Genomic DNA, 23050 nt, shown 5'->3' with positions numbered 1-23050 from the left:
TGGAAGAGATTTTAACTTCTGTATGTATCAACATGAGAAAATATAAATCATCAAAAGAAAGGAGGACATGTCTTCTGCTATAATTGGTAATTTTCAAGCAGGCAGCACAGCTAATCCACCTAATAACACAACATTTGTTTGACAGAGTATGGAGAAGACTCTGTTCTGCTGTTTTAAGATAAGAAGTTGACTGTCAGTATGAAGAATTTAAAAGTTTGCAGCTTACTACATCTGAATCATCACCTTTAGCATTAGCCTTAACTTGCAAAGAAACAAGGCTGGAATTGTAACATCAGAGAAAGTGTAGCCTCCAACAAATATAAAAGCAGAATCTGATCATATTTCCATGATGTAAAATTCAAGACCAGTAGGATGCATTACATTCCCATGCTTGCAATTGTCTTAATTCTTTCCTTAGGCTGAAATATGTTTTCTTTAATTTTAAATCTCTCTGCTTTTATTTATCGTAATCCTTCCATATACTCTACAAAGTAGCTGGAATTGTAAAAGGAAAAACAGATGAAATCACTCTCATCACCAACTCCTTTTGCAGCAATTAAAGTAATCAGAGCCTGCCCCTTCTGCATCAAATGGGGAAGCAATCACTGCACATTATGTTTAGAAACTAAAGCTTTACCAAAGGGCGCCTGTACTTAGGATATGAAGCATCAAAAAATGCACAAAATTAAGATACTCTCCAGATGAATTACAGCCCTGTGAATGAAATCCAGTCAAAGATGTACAGAGATCACCAGACAGGAAAAAGCTTCATGAAAGGGCCAGAGGTTCCTCACACTGTCCTTTATATATCAAATAAAAAGTGGTGGTAGGGTTCTAATTCTTTGAGTTTCTTGTTAAAAGCATGTGATCTCTTCATTTGGCATAGCATATTGTGGTTTTTAGAGAAATAAGTAGATAGACAAAGTGAATCAACAGGGTAATGATTTTAAGTACAGCACAGGTTAATTGAGTCTCAGAGACTATACAATATGGAAAGATAATTGCAAAACCTTGAATGTCAGATTGTAGATTACCATGCTTACTTGTACATGGAATTCTAAACAAGGGTTTATAGGGCAAATCTACTAAATTTGGGGATTCCTTATTACCTCTGGGATTAACACAAATTATTGACAATAGCAAGCGGAAGGATCTCTTATAAGCTTGCTTGCAATAATGGCAAAATTATTGGAGGTTGGTAAATAATTGTTTTGATTTATTACTAATTTACAGGAAAATAGCTGGCTGGGAAATTCTGGGAGTTGAAGTCCACAGGACTTAAAGTCGCCAAGGTTGAGAAACACTGCATTAGATGTTAAGCCATAGAAGTCAATTAAGAAATGTACACTCCCTAGCACAAGGGTATCAAACTCAAGGCCTGCAGGCTGGATCCGGCCCACAGGGCGCTTAGACCTGGCCCATGGGCCCACCCTGGAAACAGCAAAGGACCGGCCTGTGGTGCCTCTGCCAGTGAAAATGGAGCTTGGGAGGGCAATGTGCAGTCCTCCCAGGCTCTGTTTTTGGCCGTGACAGCCTTCTGCCAGTGAAAACAGAGCTCAGGAGGGCCACACGCTGTCACGGCCAAAAACAGAGCCTGTATGAGTGATGTTGAGCTGGCCATGCCCCCTGACCATTCCCCCCGCAAGGTGAAACACAACCCTCAATGAAATCAAATTTGCCAGCCCTGCCCTAGCACACAACTTGGTGCATTTTAACCATCTTGAGACTTACTGCATTACCTAAACGTGGTTACACAGTATACCTTGGCATAAGGGTATTCTCACCTGGCATACCAGCAATCAGGTATTGCAGTTCACATTCCCACGAATCCTCAAGTTACTAATGGAACGGGCAAGCTCCATTAATAACTCGAGGACTACATGTAAATGTTCTTTCTTTCCAAGGCCCCTGGAGATGTGCAATAGTAATTAGGTACCACAAGAAAAATCAAAGCACTTTTCTTTTCCTGTGAAAAACAGGAGGGGAAGTAATGAGTAGCAAGAGGCAAAACATTAGATCAGTGTTTCTCAACCTTGGCAACTTGAAGATGTCCGGACTTCAACTCCCAGAATTCCCCAGCCAGCATTCGCTGGCTGGGGAATTCTGGGAGTTGAAGTCCAGACATCTTCAAGTTGCCAAGGTTGAGAAACACTGGATTAGATAGTTAAGTTAAGTCTAGATGCAGAGGCCGAAAATCGGGAAAAGAAGGAAGGAATGGAAGCACTATCCTCTCCCATTTGAGTGGGACAGGTGGTGGAAGGTGTCATCCAGGTAACAGTAAACCTTCTGTACTGCAGGACCAAGGATGGCATGGTATGGGAGTCTTTCAGTCTTGGATTTGAAAACCCATTCTGTGATGTCTGCAAACATTGCAAGACTTGGACTAGCAGGGAGAGATATTCAGGGACAATCATACAACTTACAACAAGTAGCAAGATCAAAGGAATCAGATGTGGCAGATACTCCTGCAATGTTCAATGATCAGCCATTCAGAAAGGGTGGAGAATGTTAGAGTTTAGCCTTTCCATCTAGTTGCTCCTGACTTCAACTTTCAACGGTCTTGATACAGGAAGAAAACTTTAGGACGACTGCAATTTGTAGGCCCCAACACTTCAGAGATTTTTATCCAATCAAGATAGAATCCATGCTTCTTATCCAGTGGTGGGTTTCAATTTATTTTACTACTGGTTCGCGCATGCGCAACGCTTCTGCACATGCCACTACCCACCACCTCCCACCACTGCCACTACCGGTTTGCCCGATCCGGGGCGAACCGGCAGAAACCGACCTCATCTCTCCCTCATTTTGCACTGGTGAAGATAAGGTGAGAATGAGAAATTAGCACTACCTATAATGTAGGATATAGGCTCAGCTTTATGCTCTCTGGTAGATGTAGCCCACATATGAGGATGACGTGAGCATGGCAATGTAGTGTTTGAGAGCTGCCTGTCACAAAATTAAAGAACATCCACTGAGTTCTCATCCACGCCTAACTTCAACAACCCATCATCAACTTAATTATCTTTTTTGCTGACAGTTTGTTTTGGTATGACTGGCTCTTTTGGAAATTGTGACTCTGATGTGATTCATTCATTCTTGAGCTCTGTTTTCCCAGGGGGTGGGGGAACCCTGTAAGACTTTCACAGAATTATCCAAACTATCAGTTTTTCCAATTCCACTATGAACAATTGCAGACATTTCGTTCCAGAAATGTAGGTTTAGGTTTAGGTTTATTAGATTTATATGCCGCCCTTCTCCCAAGGACTAAGGGCAGCATCAGGGGTGGGTTTCAACCGGTTCGCGGCGGTCCCTGCGAACCGGTTGGTCGGCGAACCCGGAAGTAAGTAACTTCCGGGAACGGCGACTCGCCCGCCCGCCCGCGCTCCTTACCCGGTTTTGACGAGTTCTGCGCTTCCACGCATGCGCAGGACGCATACAGCGCCTGCGCGATCCTCCAGGAGCAGCTGGAGCATCGCACAGACGCTAGTACACATACGTGCGCCGCGCGCGTGCACGAGGACGCCGCCGGCCTCGTTCCCACCGAACCGGTTGGAACGGGGCGAGAAACCCACCCCTGGGCAGCATACAACATTAAAAGAAACACATAATACAAAAGTTTTTAAAAAATTAAATAGAATATCCCAAACAAACCCAATTAGAATTGACAATAACATTTTTTTTTAAAAAAAATCGAATTAAAATTAACAATGGTCAATAATTTATTTTGTTTTGTTCAGGCCAGGCTGGCTTGCTGGAAAAGCGAACTTTTTAGGGCATGTCGGAAGGATCGGAGGTCGGGGATTATACGAAGCTCCGGGGGCAGCTCATTCCAGAGGGAAGGCGCTCCCACAGAGAAGCCTGGGGGTCGCTAGCCTACACTGTCTGGCCAACAGCACCCTAAGGAGGCCAACTCTGTGGGATCGCACTGGACGGTGGGAGGCTACTGGTAACATGCTAAGTGTATAGAATCTATCCTATAGCACAGTATCATTCTAGATTTTCCAATGATGTGCAAGTCATATCCCAATATACCTTAAAGAGATGCATCAAATTACCTAAAGATGTTCAACAATGGTTTCCTGTCCCGTTTCCTGTCAGTTCACACATAATCTTGGTTATTAGTGATATAGTCTTCTAAAGAAGATTTGAGCTGTTACATATATGTACATCTGTATCTGTTAACCTTCTCAGGTAAGCCAGTCAGGAAACAGGACCACGCGAGCTAATTCTACTTTATTGTAAGGCTACATTTAATAGAATCTTGCAAGTCGGAAGGCACAGATTTCCCACTGCCACTTTTAACTGCTTTATCATATAGGGTGCTTCTCTGACAATTAAGCCATAGGAGACTCCTGTCTTTCTTGTCTGATAGTTTTCTAGGCAGCATCTCTTCCCTTCTCTCCTCAAGGTCATCCACACATTCCATTACAGCCTGTTCTGTTTATACTGTATATTGCCAGGCTCAATAAGAGGAACCATTTGTTGTACGTTCCAAAGAACAGCCTCCAATTTGGAAAGCTGTCCATTCTACGTCCAGCTTAAAGATGAAGGTTGTAAGAATGCAAAGCAGCAGAAGCTGATTAGTTGCCTGTGACTCGGATGTAGGCAGAAAACCTACAAAACACACTTGGAGAAAGTCTTCCCAAGTGCACTTAAATATACTATGTTCTTACTCAAATGATACTAATTAATTTTAAATTCACACTTAAAATACATATAAAGTTTATATAAATAATATGTAATTTTGGGGTTTTTTTGGTGATGCATACCTGGCAACTTTAATCCTCCTTTTTTCCCAATATTGTCTAAATCTTTCAATAAGTTTAATCAGAATTATATATAGTACTATAATAAATCATTCCTTTGAATGTTATTCACTAAGGCTACATAAAAATCCATATTTAAAGGGCTAGGTGTGATTCAGAGTGTGCACTGGTGTGCATACATCTGTTCAGGAACACTTTAAAGCAACTGCATATTTTCTTACCTTTTTCTTTCCTTTTCCTTCTTTTGCCAAAATATTTTCCAAACACACCTGCAAAACACTGTTTGTGCCCTTGAGTCTGTATCAGGTTTTATAGACAAGTTCCAAACCCTTCGTTTGCAAAGTCAGTGAAGTCAAATAGGAATGAATAGAGGATACATTGTTTCAAGAAAAAAAACTTCAGGCTCAGGCTTCCGACTGGCAGATTCAACTTTTTTCCTTTTTTATACTTTTTCTTCAAGTATCTTTAATATGAGGAATAGAATAGAAGGAGGAATTTGTTAAGATATAAAAAAAAAGTTTCATTTTAAGCCAAAAGAATTAAAGCAGTAAAAAATAAGGAAAAAAAATCAGTCCATTGACTTCAAGCGGAGAAACAGGAAACGTTGCAATCACTTCAATCCACAAAACATCCTTACAAGCAAAAGCAAAGAACTTTCTAAGGCAGTCCAATAAGGATTAAATTCGCCACTTTATTCTTACTTAGAGGACTAATATCTTTAAAGAGAAAAAAAAGTTTCTTAGGGCAATCTTCTGAAAGTAAAGAAAACCTCACCAGATGGAACACTTTCTTCTTTCCTTCCGGAGCCGTCTCTGACTTTGTCAGTGTGGGGGCTGCCTGTTTGCCGCTGGTTGGAGGCGCTTTCCTTGGGTCGATCAGGGACTTTGCGGTGTCCCTGCGACCAGCAAGGTTTTGTCTTCCTAGTCACCATCTCTTCGGGACTGTCTCTTCAGGACCGTCGGGACCGTCCAGGGGCAAGTGTCATCGGCGGACTCGGACTGTCGAGTCCGCACTATATATCGTCACGACGTTGGCTCCTCCTTCCTGCATATTTTTTTAAATATCAGCTGCTGAGAGTAGTTACGCAAATGTAAGAGAAGGTGCAACAGGTTTAAGGAGCTCCTGAAAAGTATGGTATTGTATGCCCACACACACGGCAAGTGATTATTATGATTTTTGAATCTACCAATTTATTTTTGATCAGTGAATTTACAAAGATGCTGCTTTACATAAAATGATAGTGATTTCTTTACTGCTTTACCTTACTAACATTATAAAATAGTAAATATTATTTATCATAAAATCTACATACTTTTCCATTAAAACATTAATCATGTGTTGGGAATAATGTTGATATAGATTGATGATGCAATTTGGTATCATGTGCTAGTATTCATTCATATTTTCCCAGTTTTGACATACTAAACCAAATCTTTGTTTTTCAGTTTTTCAATAGTACGTCTACAATTTTTCATTCTTAATACTCATTATTTCAGGAGAACAAGTAAGATAAATTGCTCAATAAGTAAGCCATTGTTAACATAGACAGAGCTCCACAAACAAAGTAATTCTCTAGATTGCAGCTTGAAAATATTGAATCATATTAGTACTTTATATTTTAATTGTATGATTTCTGGTCCACCAATCTCCCTTTTTTCTTCATTTTTTTGTTTGAAGGCAGTCTTTTCTTTGCAGCTGTTTATCACTGATAAATATAGCTAAAATAGGTGCGACATCTCCATCTATTTTTACTCAAATTTGGCTTATTGTACAGCTGACCAAAATTACATTAAAGCTTGTGGGTTCACACAAGAGACTGCTTTCTGAGCTATGATACATTGCCTACTTTAAAAGCCGAGGTGGCGCAGTGGTTAGGGTGCAGTACTGCAGGCCACTTTAGCTGACTGTGTTCTGCAAATCTCACCGGCTCAAGGTTGACTCAGCCTTCCATCCTTCCAAGGTGGGTAAAATGAGGACCCGGACTGTGGGGGCAAGTTGCTGACTCAATTTGCTAAAAAAATTTGTAAACCGCTTAGAGAGGGCTGAAAGCCCTATGAAGCGGTATATAAGTCTAATAAATAAATAAAATAAATAAATACCTTATTAAAAAGAAACTCTGCAAAGTAAAAGAGGGAGTGGAATATTATATCTTCAAAGGCTCTGTATAGCATAACAGCATGCAATTGGGCATGTTAGAATGATAGAGATGCTTTTATGTCACCAGGTCCAGATATATCACCTTTAGGCATTACATTACCAATGAAATTCCATTTTTTCCTGCTTATTTTACAATCCAACAAATTATTTTGTGACTTTTATAGATACGATTATATCTGGCCAGGGCTGAAAGCTCGCGGCTTAATTAATTTTGAATTAGACCTCATTTTATTTATTTCTTAGATTTGTTGAGGGCGCCCAATTCTAGAAGGACTCTGGATAGTTTACAATATATGCAATACATAGGTTTAAAAAACAACCTGGAAACCACAACATTGCACAGCTGTCAGACGAGAACAGCCAGGTCCACAGGTGAAAAATTCAATTAGCTGATTTATTGCTCATGGCTATATATAGGAATCTTCTCAGACTGACAGTTTGCACCGAGGTAATACTGGATAAAGCTCAACAGCATTCAAGATGGGTCAGACTTTGCCCACTTGTGCCCACGTAGGAGATTATAGACCAGTGGTAGTCGGTTCCACCACAAAACCGTGTTCGACTAAACCGCGCTTGATGAAACCGCGTAGCTGACGTCATCAACAGCACGACAACAGCGCGGAGACAGAAGCACGCTGTAAACGCTAAACCTAAAATTAACCCCTAAACCTAAACCTAACCCCCCTAAACCTAATCCTAATCCTAAACCTAACCCTAAACCTAACCCTTAACCTAACCCTAAACCTAACCCTAAACCTAATCCTAACCCTTAACCTAACCCTAAACCTAACCCTAACCCTAACCCTAACCCTTAACCTAACCCTAAACCTAACCCTAACCCTTAACCTAACCCTAAACCTAACCCTAAAACTAATCCTAAACCTAACCCTTACCTTAAGTTGAATCGGCTTGCTTTCAAAGCGCTATTTAAAGCACCCTTCTTTCTCCGCGCTAGCTGTTGTCGCCCTGTTGATGACGTCAGCGACGCGGTTTAATCGGGTGCGGTTTTGTCGTGCCACGTGGTAGTCAACCTGGTCCCTACCGCCCACTAGTGGGCGTTCCAGCTTTCATGGTGGGCGGTAGGAGTTTTGTCTGATACTGAAGCACTTTCCTTTTTTTAAAATTTAATTAACTTTAAAAAAAATTCATAGCATTATTTAAAAATTTTCATTAGGTTTTCATAAAATCACCATTACTGTGGAACCGATGGGCAGTTGGAAAATTTTACTACTAACAGAGATACAAAAGTGGGTGGTAGGTATAAAAAGGTTGCCTACCCCTGTTGTAGACTAATTCCCATTGGTCTCCTTCCTCTGGCAGTCTCTCTCCAACAACAGCTTACTCACTATTTCTCCAATGTACAAAGTGAATCAGAAACCATGCAATAACAATAGCAATATCATTCCTTTCTCATCATGGCTTCACTATGTTTTAAAAAAGCATAGAGCATTATCCATACATTGTGTCATCATTCTACTGCTTGCCCAAGATAATTTTAGGGACATTATAGTACAGTAAATAAGCATAATCTCTTTGTCTGTAGCTGACTCAGAGAGAAATGCTGAGATGCAGGAAGGCTGTCCGCTCTAAACATTTGACATTCTCACATCATGTATCTAGTCTTCTTAAAGCTAATAATCACATCTTTATTCCAGCTGATTTCCCTCGTTTAACTTCAGGTGGGCTTCATGAGCCAGAGATGACATAGGAAAAACTATGCAGCAACATCTGCCAAAATATGATTTAAGTCTGGGAAACAAAGAAAGCATTAAAAAGAAACTCAAATTCACTCTGCCGTAACTCCCTCAGGTATAAGGGAGAAAGAAGGGAGATACAGTCAGGCTTTCAAAATTTCGTTACTATGGTCTAGATCAGTGTTTCTCAACCTTGGCAACTTGAAGATGTCCGGACTTCAACTTCCAGAATTCCCCAGCCAGCAAATGCTGGCTGGGGAATTCTGGGAGTTGAAGTCCGGACATCTTCAAGTTGCCAAGGTTGAGAAACACTGGTCTAGATCAATTACCTTGCCAAGGTAAAACCTTTTCTAAGCCTGGGATAAACCAATATTCTGAGTTATCAGGCAGGTTTTAGAAAGTACCATATGTGCTGCTCCACAGGCAATTTAGGACCTCTATATCACATGACACTACATCAGTAATACACTGTTTAATGAGCAATGTCTATGGAGATTCTCAATCATCCAGGTCATTGATTGTCCCAAAGGTGCTTTTCAAAAGACAACTGGATTCTTTTTTCCATTGAAAATGTTTTGTTTCTCATCCAAGAAGCTTCCAGAATTTCCAGAACTTCTTGGACGAGAAGCGAAACAGTTTCAAAGAAAAAAAATAAAGTCCAGTTGTTTTTTGAAAAGCACCTTTGGGACTTTAATGAGCAATGTTGTCTGACTGTATTCCTTCTTGTGGACAAAGATTTGTAATTCCCTTACAAGGGAGCTTCTAGAATAAGTCCCATAGTTACCAGGCAGCATCAATGGAATAAAACACTCAAGAAAGAAGACAAGTTTCAACTAGTAGGCAAACATTAAGAGCTAAACTCTGGCCTGTTACTTTTATTGTAGTTGGTTCAAGGCATAAGGATGCATTAGAGACAAAGCCATCTGAAATGCTGCTTTGAGAAATTTGGACTAGATTCATTCCAGGAGGGCCAAGCTGGGAAATGATCAGATTATCCGTGACCCGACAAATGTGCGCACGACAAAAGCGTGGTGACGAAACCGCGGCGAGAAAACTGCGACATCATAAACGCACCCACAACAACGCGCCGACAAAAGCGCGCCCACAAAAGCGCGGTTTAAGTTAAGGTAAGGGTTAGGGTTAGGGTTAGGGTTAGGGTTAAGGTTAGGATTAGGGTTAGGGTTAGGATTATTAGGTTGTTATTAGTTGTTTGTTGAAGGTGCGCTTTTGTCGGCGCGGTGTTGTCGGCGCGCTTCTGCGCTCATTCGTCGGCGCGATTTCGACCTCGTGGTTTTCTCGCCGCGGTTTCGTCGGCGTGCTTTTGTCGAGCACGCATTTGTCAGTGAACCCAGATTATCTGATGGTAAAGAGGTATCTTTAGAAAAGGGAGATTGTTAATGGGGTTTAAAGGGTCACCCGTTCCCATTTATATCCCGTATATACATTCTTCTCTTGTCTTCCTTCCCCTTGAGATATTGCCAGCTAAGATTGCAAAATGCTGACACACTTTTTAACATGGGAAGTCCCTTCCAAATCCAGCACTGAAGACGATTATTTATATGTTCTTATGCAAATTGCAAGATATAATCTTCCCAACAAATGAAGAGACCATCCAAGTGTTCCTAGGATGCAATATCTGTCTATGTACTTGGAACCATGAAAATTATCTACCAAGTATCTGTAAGGAATCAAACAGGTCTTGTAAGATCACCACTCACATAAAGTCATATTGTGGTTCGTTTGTGGCTTATCATGATATGTCCAATTTCCCACTCTGTTTTAGAATAGGTATATACATTATGTTAAGCAAAAACGTTTGGCATTTATGCTTTAGTGCAATGTGTGGCCTAGAGAGACCTTTGCTTCATGTTTACTTTAAGCTTTCAAAACTGTCTAAGTTGCTGGATGCTTGTAAACATTCAAGGTTAACTGCAGTGCATTATATTCATGTTGTAACTATCCCAATTTTAGTTGAATTTGCTTCTAAATATATGTTAAAGCAACTAAGATTTAAATTAAACTTGAACAGACTCGTACTTGCTATTTCCAAATAAACCCAGTAACTCCTGTTAAGCCAGACAGTATCTAAACAACTCATGGTAGAAGCAAAATCCCTTCCAGAAATCTGCAAAAAAAATATGTAGGGAAAAATCTCAAAGAAAGCTCTTTTAATCAAGACTTTACCATTTATAACTCAGAGTGTCAACATCCAGTGTTTTGAATAAAACTGGAGGGCAGATGTGGTGTGTGTCCAATTATTTTAGCCTGAGCCGAAATGACGTACCTTTTTTCCTATTCTTTTTACCAAACCTGTACCCCACTGCTTATTTATTGCAATAAAGGAAAATAATATTCTATATTTTTGCCTACATTTACTTGAGAAAAATGCATCCAAGTCAGGGATTAGATGTCACGTTACGAGATTGCAAATAGACACCCGTGTGCTCCCAATTCACTATAGTTGAACAAATATGTTCAATGTCTATGTCCATGAATATGTTATTTTTATGTGCCATTATTATTCCACATTTTATCATACTGTGTTACTACTTCATTGTCAATCTTTAAGGCCTACGTAATGCCAGATAATGTTATTTATGGAAATCAATGCTAACCATACACAGAGGAGCAACTAACTGCCACAGCTTCAAGACAATGAGCTACAGTTCCTGTGGAGAAAGATTTTTTTTACAGAGATGGAAATCAAAGGCATATGATAACTCAGCAGCCGTGAGGCCAAGAATTTGATTGAAGTAGACTATTCAGAAGTATTAACACTCTATACTGAAATATAAACATGACAAAAATTCCGCACAGTCCTAATCGTATTTTGCTTAAAATGCATTTCTACAATTTTCTTTTGTGATGATGAAAACAGTAAATAGAAATACATAAGTAATTGTAATTAATTTATAAAAATTACATAGTACACATGAAACACTGGGGCATAGAAATAATGGTGTGATTGTAAAATATATTAAAGGCATGGCGGAAGATGGAAACCTGTTCTGCCTCTAGCTTCCTGCCCTTTTTCATTTGTTATAATCTCATATTTAAGATCTAAATCTAGGTTTATTGAAAGGTGACTTAGGAAGAACAGGGCAGACAGAGGAAAATGTTAAGCCACTTTACTGGAGCATTTGAAGGTTTAGCTTGCTCTCCATATTATACTTAGTTGCAAACCTAGTATAAAAATCCCAGAAGATAGCTAGGAAATACTATATCCAGATTACCAGTCAGAGACTGAAGTTGAAAGCATCAAAGAAAAGGCATAGTTGATGTGTTCCTTAAACAAACGTATCCACATAAAATTCATATTGCTACAGTGAGGAGGTACACATAAGGCATATTTCATCAAATTTCCAGAAAGAATATTCTTCCAAGAATTGCAGGCAAGTGAGATATTGAACAATTTTGAGAAGATTGTAGGGGAGATGGACGTCATAAACATTTAATTAAAAACAAACAAGCAAGCAAGCAAGTAAATAAATAAATACATTGAAGAAAGAAAGGAAAGTCTATTTCCAATTTTCTATTGTTTTCTATCACTTTTCCGCTAAAATGACATTTTCGAGTCCTCACAAATGAGTGTTGGGTATTTTTGTCTGGGTGAAGCAGAACTCTGCTTGTTCTCTCCTTTCAAATGTTCATATCAAGCAGGAGCCAGTCTTTTCCCCTAAACCTCAAAAACAGCAGAGGGTCAAATAATCTCACCAACAAGAATAGCAGAACAGGACTGCTACTTTCCTGAACTTCCTGATGTGAAGCATGGATAGTCAAGTCGCAGCCTGAGTTTCAAGCAATTTTATTCTTTCTTTTTTTTCCATTTATTTTTAGGATATATACTGCCTTTCCACTAAGACAGCTAACAAGAAACAGAAAGCATACTGTAATCATGGAAAATCTCACAGAAACACCTAAACACACATTAAGCTATTGAAACTGAAAAGACCTGTAGTCAAAGGAAGAATGCCTAGCCTCCCTTTCGAAAAACAGAAAACGGAGGGCTGAATATATGTCCTGAGGCAAGGAAGCAAGTTTCACCACTCCAGAGCAGCAAAAGGAGCTCTCCACCCCGGGTTCCCAATAAATGGGAGCAGCTTTTAGAGCAGTGTTTCTCAATCTTGGCAAATTTAAGATTTGTGCTGGCTGGGGAATTCTGGGAATTGTCAAGGCTAAGAAACGTTCTTCTAGAGGATTTTATGTTTAGGCACGTTCATATTGAGACAAGCAGCTCAATAGCCGAGGTGGCGCAGTGGTTAGGGTGCACTACTGCAGGCCACTTTAGCTGACTGTGATCTGCAGTTCAGCGGTTCAAATCTCACCGGCTCAAGGTCGACTCAGCCTTCCATCCTTCCGAGGTGGGTGAAATGAGGACCCGGACTGTGGGGTTGTTGCTGACTCTGTAAACCGCTTAGAGAGGGCTGAAAGCCCTATGAAGCGGTATATAAGTCAAATAAATAAATAAATAAATAAATAAATAAATAAATAAATAAATAAATAAATAAATAAATAAGCTCCTCAGATAGTCCCCCACAACTTTTTAGACCTTAAAGCTCAAAGTAACATATTATGGTTTTATCCATGGAAAATCACTGGCAAATAAAGTCAGGTTGAGCCTTTCAGCAAAAGCACAGTAAAGTGGGCTCTTGCTTTAAGCCGCCAGCTAATAGCCTGATCACAACATTTTGCATATAGAAAGCGACTTTCTAACTCCAGAGCTGCATTTAATTCAATACTGCCAGTGACACCTGCTATCCAAGATGTTGGCAACCAAGATATAAAAGTATTTCAAACACAACTGAGATATATGGACTCTTGCCACTTCAAGCCCCGCCCCTACTTTTTAGTTACAAATGTATTCTTGGAGGGGTCATCAAGAACTCATACGTACATGCCCCAATTTAAAGGGCAAGCGGGGGGGGGGAAGCACTTTAAGTGTTTCTGTTTTTGAGCCAATTTTGCAACTGCATTTTGGATAAGTCACAATTTGCTGCATCTAGATCCTTGTACTTACATTTCTGCATATTTGGAGACAAGCAGTGCAATAACAAGTAAGAGACTAAAATAACCCCATTTGTTTGGGAGAGGTTCTGTCTTCATTCTTCCTGAGGAAAAGTTATCCAATCTTACCTATTCATATGCCCAAAATATATTAACAGAAAACAACAACAATCACAATTCCTTTTATTTCTTCCTTTAAATGAAATATTAATGTTGCTTTGTATGGAGAACTAGGCAGGCAGGAACTGAGGCAAGGCAGGTTGAACAGTAACCAATAACCTTTATTCTAACAAAAGGTTAAGGCATTTTGGATAAAAATGTGGTGGATTATGCAAAATATCTTTAAAAGAAGGATAAAGTTTACTCCTCACTTATTTTTACTAGGTATATGTACTGACTTTACAGTGGTAGAAACTAACTTGGTTCTGCACCTAATAACGACGGCAAGACTGTTGGTGGCGCAATACTGGAAGAAGGAAGACTTGCCTACAACTCAAGAATGGACATTGAAAGTTACAAACTTAGCCGAGATGGCTAAAATATCGGCATATCTTAAAGATCACTCAAATGAGAGAAATAAACGAGACTGGAAAAAATGGATTGACTATATACAAAATAAATACGGGACCAAGAAATTCCAGTTAGCCTATGCTTAAGATCAGAAATGATTTAAATTGTTTAAAGTTAGTTCAGCAAGAAGAAGCTAAGGTCAATGTAGAATGTTATTAATTTCTTTATTTCTTTTTTTCTCAATAGATTTTAGACTGTGTTTGTTAAAAATCCATACCGTGTACGGGTTCTGGGAAGTCGGGGGGGGAGGAGGAGGGGGGTTGGGGGGGAGGGGGGAGGGAGGGAGGGGTATATATTAGGCTAGACAAGAATTTGGTGGTAAACTAGAATTATTTTGACATACAAAAAATTGTACTTCGATGTCTCACTGATTGAGGAATGATAAAATGTTTGTCTTAAAAGAAATAAAACTTTTTTGAACTATTCTAACAAGTTAACAAAGCATGTGCAAGGCAACTCCCGAACATGCAACAACAACATTTGCCATTTGCTCTTTATATAGGAGCTGTCAGATGGCTAAACCAATAGAACGGCTGCATTCTCCCACCGGCTGGCTGCTAGCATCTTAGCCAATCAGGAGCATCCAGTAGCCGGAAATATCTTTGAGTGGCATCGTAGCCCCAAGGACTTAACATCCCTCTCCTCCCAGATGGCACACGCGTAGGTATGCTGGCCGGTGTTGGCTCCGCCCAGATCATCTCAGTTCTGGGGCGGTGGCTGAAGAAGGAGGAGCTGGTGAAGAGTCCTCCGGAACTACTGGAGACTGTGCAGATAGGTCGGAGGGAGACTCGAACATCGCTGGAAGGCCTGGATCTCCTAGTCAGTCCAGCGAAGAAAACGCTTGGGGGGGGGGTTGGTTTGCTTCTGGATGTGCGGGAAGGCCCAATGGACTTGTTATTTCTCCAGGGTAGGATTGGGCCTGCCCTGGATGCTGATTGGTTCTGGATGCTGTGGCTCTTCTTCTGAGTTGGTTAATGTGTTGGCGCCACATTCATCCATCGTTAAGCTTGACCCTATAAGAGTAGGGTCCAGTTAGATGAATGATGGGGCCAGGCAGCCACCTCGGGTCAGCCCCGTAATTTTGGGCATAGACCGGATCCCCAACATTAAAAGTTCGGGTGGTGCTGCATTTGTCAGGGGCTTGTTCCGCTGCATAGCTGGGGGGCAGTCAGTCCAGGGTTGTTCAGAGCCGGCAACCCTTAAGTTTTTCTGCAGGCCTTTGCTTAGTTACTGGGCAAGGAGTTATGTGTTGCGCCAAAAGATATTGGGACAGATTATCGTACCAATTTCCAGGCCCCAGGTGGCCTAATGCCTCTTTGGCTGATCAAACTGTCTGTTCTGCCATGCCATTGGCAGCCAGGTGAAACGGAGCCATTGAGGCATGGCATATGCCATGCTTGGCAAGAAACAGCCGGCAATATCTTTGAGTGGCATCGTAGCCCCGAGGACTTAACACACATTACTTTTGTTAAAGAAAATATAGGCATTCATCAGAAAAATCTATAAAAATAATATTGCTTTTTTGAAGATAACAGCTAATTAATGTAACTGTTAATTATACTGTAAGTGAGAATTTGCAAACAAAACTTCCAGGATTTCATAATAAATTTGTTGGCAAAATTATGTGGTCAGCTAAATAATTCTATAAATATCTATTCATCTTTTTTAGTATGTACAAACCTTTCAGTTCATTAATCACTTGCTTTTCTGATTTTTATAGTGACGTTAGCTAAAAATACATAAATGCAGCTGTTTTTGTTGAGTGTTTGAGAACATGTATGCATTTAATAATTACAACTCAGTATTTCATTTTTTCCTCATCTGTACTCTAACCTTTCTTCCTGAGAAATGTCCTTTTCCATTATTAACTGAAAATAGAATTAAAACAAGAGGTCTTATACATTACTTAAATGAACTGTATAGTTTCAAGCAAGGCACTCTCCTCTGAAAGAGCCTTCAATAATGTTTATTTGGAAGTTAGCGCATTCAGGTAAGGCTCCCTCCCAACATTAATAAAAAACTTATGACATACAAGTTTACCCAGTTTCTTGTGTCCTATTGAGTATGAGCTGGGATAATTGACAAGTAGCCATTAACTGCTCTTTGAATAAGTTCTCTTAATTGCCCTTAATCTTACTTCCTATTAAGGTCTTTAAACACAGATCACCCTTTTCATTTACATTTGGATTTTCATTTCCTTTTCATTATGCATAGCAAGCATAAAACAATGTCATTGTAGAAATGATATAATAAGAGAACCAAAGCACTGTATAGGGGACAACCCCCATTGAGAAAATGGAAAAGAACACGTAGAAATCAAATAATTTACCAACAACATAATTTGATTCTCCATAAAGGTAAGGGAACAAAGGATAAGAATGTGTACAAAAAGAAATCCTCAGGAAAAGAGTTGTGGGGCTTTTTCTACAAAGACGAAGAAACAACTGAGAAGCTGACAAATCAGAATGTTTCCAAGTTTCCAAGTTTAATAAAATTTGTATGCCGCCCACTCCCAACAAGACAAAGAAACATTTAAAATTTAAAAATAGAAAAGCTAAAAGAAGCAACCAGCGTTAGGGGACATAGTACTAAAAGGGAGCATAGTTTTATTGAAGAAAAATAGGCTGTAAAGTATGCTAAATATTTGTATGTCCAAGATGTATCTACCGTTTATATACAAACAGGCCTTTTATTAAAAAAATACTTTACAAATTTCACTGAAAGTCAAGTGGCAGATCAATTTAATAAATGATTAATTATTAAACTCTTTCATTCAAAATCCATGTTCAGGCCACAGTTTGCAATGATAATAAAAGCAAAGAGCACTTAAAACTAGTAAAAGTGTTTCACGGTTTTCATACACACTGCATGTAAAGTCCACAGAAATTCTGTAAGCCTCTTAATCTTGAGTATGAACTGGAAGAGACTTGCCATCATTCATTTTACAATACATACAAAAACTGCATGATTGGGAATATTAAAGGGGTGGTGTTTTTGCAACTATTGAACCTCACAGACTCCCAAATCAAATAAGAAAACTTCCATCCTACCTGGTTCAGTGCAATTTTTTCGATAGAGATGTTTTACTTCTTCTGGTTTATCAGTGACATTATCCTCATTTTCTTGCAGTAGTCTTCTTCCCAGCCATTTGTCACTAGTCTCCAAATCAAAGTTCAGGGATTCATAAACTACCAAGAAAGAAAGAACTAAAGTCAGTATACTTGGATAAGCATTATATTTGAACTTTTATTGTTCTAGGTGTCAGGATCAGATCCAGCAAGGAAAAGGTCACAAAGAGAAAGGAATTAGACTTCCCATTTAACAAGAGTTGGAAGGGATCTTGTAAGTCATCTAGTCCACACGCTCCCCTGCCCAAACAGGAGACCCTACACCATTTCTGACAAATGGCAGTCCAATCTCTTCTTGAAAGTGATGAAGCTCCCACAACTTCTGAAGGCAACTTCTGTTCTATTGGTTGATTGTTCTCACTGTCAGAAAATTTCTCCTTATTTCTAGGTTGAATCTCTCCTTGATCAGTTTCCGTCCATTATTCCTTGTCTGGCCTTTGGGTGCCTTGGAAAATAGCTTGACCCCTTTCTCTCTGTGGCAGCCCCTCAAATATTGGAACCCTGCTATAATGTCTCCCCTGGTCCTTCTCTTCACTAGACTGCCCTGTCCAGGTCTTGCAACCATTCTTCCTATGTTTTAGTCTCCAGTTCCCTAATCATCCTGATTGGTCTTCTCTGCACTTTTTCTAGAGTCTAAACATCCGTGGCATGACAAAACTGCGCTCAAATAAAGCGCGCCCGATTAAACCGCGTCGCTGACGTCATCAACAGGGCAACAACAGCGAGCGCGGAGAAAGAAGGGCGCTTTAAATAGCGCTTTGAAAGCAAGCCGATTCAAGTTAAGGTAAGGGTTAGGTTTAGGGTTAGGTTTAGGGTTACGGTTAGGGTTAGGTTTAGGGTTAGGTTAAGGGTTAGGTTAAGGGTTAGGGTTAGGTTTAGGGTTAGGTTAAGGGTTAGGATTAGGTTTAGGGTTAGGGTTAGGTTTAGGGTTAGGTTTAGGGGGGTTAGGTTTAGGTTTAGGTGTTAATTTTAGGTTTAGCGTTTACAGTGTGCTTCTGTCTCCGCGCTGTTGTCGCCCTGTGATGATGTCAGCTATGCAGTTTCGTCGAGCGCGCTTTAGTCGAACGCAGTTTTGTGGTGGAACCTAAACATCTTTTTGTACTATGGTGACCAAAACTGGATGCAGTACTCTAAGTGTGGTCTTACTAATGCTTTACAGAACGGTGTTAGTACTTCACTTGATCTTGATCATATCCTTCTGTTAATGCAGTTTAGGATTGCATTGGCTTTTTTGGCTGCTGCCGCACACTGTTTCCTCATATTTAACTGGTTGTCCACTAAGACTCCAAGATCCCTTTCACAGTTACTGCTATTAAGCCTGGTTTCATCCCCGTCTATAGACTTTTGGGTTTTCTTGCCTGAGTGTAAGACTTTACTTTCTACATTGAATTTCATTTTTTTAGATAGGGCCCAGTGGTAGGTTGCTTATCCCATTCCAACCTCTTCGGTTGGAACGGGGCCGGCGGCATCCTCGTGCACGCGCGCAGTTCACGCATGCGTCTTAGCGCCTGCACGATGCTCCAGCTGCTCACGGAGAATCGCGCAGGCGCTGTATGTGCCATGCCCCTGCATGGAAGCACAGAAGCCTTCAAAGACCGGTAAGGAGAACGGGCGGGCGGGTGGGCCCTTCGCCATTCCCGGAAGTTACTTACTTCCGGGTTTGCTGACCAACCGGTTCGCAGGGACCGCTGCAAACCGGTTGAAACCCACCCCTGATAGGGCCCAGTGTTCAAGTCTGTCAAGTTCCATCTGGATTTTGAGCCTATCATCTAAGGTGTTAGCTATTCCTGCCAGCTTAGTATCATCTGCAAATTACATCAGTCCCCCTTCTATTCCCTCATCTAAGTTGCTTATGAAAACATTGAAGAGTACTGGGCCTAAGAGGGAACCTTGCGGTACCCCATTGCTTACTTCCCTCCATGTAGGCATAGTACCATTAAGGACTACTTGTTGAGTACGGTTTATCAGCCAGCTTTGAATCCATCTGGTGGTGATGCTATCTATCTCACTTTTTTCTAGCTTACCAAGAAGTAAGTTGTGGTCTATTTTGTCGAATGTCTTGCTGAAGTCTAAATATATTATGTCCACAGCAGAGGTGGGATTCAAATCCCGGCAGTACCGATTTGCTTGTGCTCGCGCATGATGCTTCCTGCCACCACCACTACCGGTTCGCCCAATCCGAGTCGAACCGGAAGCAATCCACCTCTGGTCCACAGTATTTTGCTGATCTTGTATTCCTACAGTAATCTTACATTTCCTTGTCCTTAATCTCTGGGTCGTACCATTGCAAAGCAAAATCCCCATTCCATGCATGTTTGTTAAGAGTAACACTGAAAATATAAACTGAAAGGAAACAGCTGGGAGCTCTCAGGACAGTGGTGGGTTTGAAAATTTTTTAGAACCTCTTCTGTAGGTGTGGCCTGCTTTGTGGGAGTGGCTTGCTGGCCATGTGCCCAGGTGGGAGTGGCTTGCCAGCCATGTGACTGGGTGGGCGTGGCCAACTTGTAAAATGTGGTGAAACTCATTTAACAACGCTCTTGCTTAGCAACCAAAATGTTGGCTCAGAAACTCTGGCATTGAAGTGTGCAAGTCTTAAAGCTGTCAAGTTACAAGACGCTCGCACCCCTAACCCTTTAGAAAAACACCCCCAGGGTGTTCAAACTTGACAGCTTTAAGACTTGTGGACTTCAACCCCCAGAATTCCTCCTCTCGCTCTTCATCTTGATGATGTGTGGATGGGCAGGGGGAGGTAGCTGGAACCAGTTCTAAACAGCACTGTAGATTTATGGAACCTGTTCTATAGAAGAGGTTAGAACTGGCAGGAACCCATCCCTGTCTCAGGATATCATCTAGCACAATTACAATTAACATTTATCAGACTTTACAATGTTCTTAGTCACTGCTTCAAACCAGTCAACCACTGTTTCAGCTTAGGCAATGTCTCATGCTCCCGTCTCAATAACCCATCTCAATAACCCATGATCCCATCTCAAGCTATTAGTGATTTGACCAGCCGCCCCCCAGGCAGTGATGACTGGGGATGATGGGAAAGGAACCCAATATATTTGTAGGCAACAAATAGGGAGTGTTAGTAACCTGAACTTAATTAGAGGAAGTACTCTACCTCCCAGATAAGGTAGCTACTTGTAGCATTGCATACTTTACAAGGTTGGGGAGGAAATAAAATTGAGAACACTTATGTCAATGAAACCAGAAAGTGCTTTGTGTTGCAGGAAACATACCCATACCCCCCCCCACACACACACACAAATGTGGTCAAGGAAAACAAAACAAGTAATTAAATAAATTGCCAGGGTAAGAAATGTGGGAAATCAGCCCTCTTTTGAAATTAACCAGATCAGCCTAGCACTGTCCCTTCTAACTTTCAATATCTTGCCAGGATTCAGTTTTAGTTCTGCCACTGCGACAATGCCAAAGCTGGAACTTCAAGCCTTCTGTATACAAAGCAGGTGCTTTGTTATTCAGCAGCATGGCTCTTTCTCATAAAAAGCACATAGGGATCATTTTGCTGTTCCTGTTAAGTAAGCTTGAAAATGCAATATTTAAACAAAATAGCCAGAAAAACATGTAAAAGCAAAGGGCATTAGAAAGCTTCCAAAGGCAACTGATTTTTGGAAGCACAAATGTTGGATAAACTAGTCAAGATAATTTTATGCTCTTTTCACAAATGTTTATGAATGGCTTCAACAAGAATAGTTTTAGGTGCATGAGAGGTAACTAACTAGATATGCAATGCATTGTTATTGATATATTGTCCTCCTTTCCCACTTTACAGGAGACAATAATGAGCAAAACTCTTAATTTTTCCATTTCAATTCAAACTCATGGCACCTTTCCAAGATATTTGGGGGGGGGGGGCAAGTGCTACTTAATCCTGGAAACTTGCATGTTGCTCTGATTAAGCATGGAGTACATGTTCATGTGCCAATAACATTTGGCAGGCTACAGCAGCTTGGTGCTCATTATCTGCTATGCAGTCTCAGCCTGAACCTCTTTCAAGAGTTAGCAGTGTTTTATGCCAGGTTTCCATTACAAGTTTCACTCTTTCTTGCCTCAAGTTAAATGTATTACAGTTCTTTCTTCCCATATATCTCTTTTTTCATTCAGTTTTCCCATACAGACATCGGGGGAAAAGAAGAATTAGTGCCAAAATTGTTGGATAAGTGTAGCAAGATTTTTTGCTGCCTTATACAAATAAAAAGATAAAATTAATTCATACTGAACCCCAGGTTACTTCATATACAAATCCTTGGAAAAAAGAAAAAAGAGATAAAAAAGATAAAATGTTTTAAAGCAAAGCATAAAATGTTAACCATATGGAACAATTTTAATCAATCTTCTCAACAGCCAGTTGATAAGCAGAACACAAGCTTGTTTACTCCAAAGCAAAGTAAACTCTAATCACATTCTGATCTTTAAACCATACAATCCTTCCCAAAAAGATGTCAACAAAATTATTGATATTAAACTAAAATGAAAGAATAGTGTAACAAGACTTTACTGTATCATACAATAAGTTTTCCATCACTCTTTTTAAACTTTCTGTGTGGTGTCCAGTAAACATGAAAAAAATAATTGTTGAAAAACTCTCATTTAAAATCATAATAAATATACTGAATATTATTTAAACCTGGAAGCATTGATTTCTTACTATTCAATGTCATGTTAATACAAGTCTTTATTTCAAAGTTCAAAATAACTGATAATCTTCCTTAACAATAAAAAATTTGATTTGCAAAATTCCACAACATGCTTCAATGTATAAAAAATTAAGCTTTAGATGTATTTCTTTCAGTACATTCTCTGATTCCTTTTTATGTGTTAGATAGCTGTTAAGAATTTAGAAATTGAGTCATATGTGTGTGTTTGTGTACACACACACACACACACAAACACATCTTAATCTTATTCCGTTTTTCATTGTTAATTAAAATGAGAACTCTGCATTTAAAAGACATTACTTACATCAATTTCAATTCCATTTATGTGATCAAAGACCAGCACAGATAATCAACAAATACAATTTAAAACACAACTAAAATACATTTCTAAAATAACCTAACTAGCATATAATTAAAGACTAAAATAATACTGTATTAAATCTAAAATCATAGCAAAATAAAGGAATCTATTAACACCTGGGAAATGTTAACATCTAAAATTTAGATGAATTATAGTTACAGGGAATTCATTGTGGGTGATTGGCTCATCAGAGTTCGATGCATCTTCTACACTGCTATGCAAAATCTAGCTGTACATGTGCTGTATTTTGGGGTACTTGTAGACAAGGGGCTACTTTGTCTATAAGCAACATCTAGGCATAAGCCAAACCTAGGTGACCAAAATATCTACTAATCAGAGGAAATATAAACCTGGTTCAGATGTCTCCATAGAGGCGCAACAAAGAAGGACACATTCTGACGTTTCCACCTTGCTGGAATCTCTGGGGCAAAGCCTTTCAAAAGTTCAATGGAAGTTTTTAGATATGTTGCAAAGGGTAGAGCATGGCATTGGGCTCCTTTCCAGACAGGTAAACCCAACGCTTGGTGGCCAACCAAAGTCCCATAAAGGAGCTGGGCTAGAGGCTTAGCTTTAAAGAGTTTAGGTTTAAGCATTAAGTGCAGCTGGATTGGAAAAATTTAAGGATGCATTGGCAGATTTTTGTCCAATAGAAGCAGCATATTCCAATAGAAGCTGTATATTCACAATG

The 23050-nt window shown here is 39.9% G+C and overlaps 1 protein-coding gene across 1 annotated transcript in view; it reads right to left on the bottom strand.

Annotated features, from left to right (window-relative positions):
* SLC24A3 (solute carrier family 24 member 3) overlaps positions 1 to 17372 on the bottom strand; it is a 167224-nt gene extending 149852 nt beyond the window's left edge. The window contains 1 exon segment of the mRNA XM_032219148.1: positions 17242 to 17372. The gene's annotated coding sequence lies outside the window, so the exon portion shown is untranslated.
* Between the last annotated feature and the right edge of the window lie 5678 nt (positions 17373 to 23050).

Source organism: Thamnophis elegans, chromosome 6, assembly GCF_009769535.1.
Source record: "Thamnophis elegans isolate rThaEle1 chromosome 6, rThaEle1.pri, whole genome shotgun sequence".
Classification (NCBI taxonomy): domain Eukaryota; kingdom Metazoa; phylum Chordata; class Lepidosauria; order Squamata; family Colubridae; genus Thamnophis; species Thamnophis elegans.
This window is presented reverse-complemented; position numbering and strand designations above follow the sequence as displayed.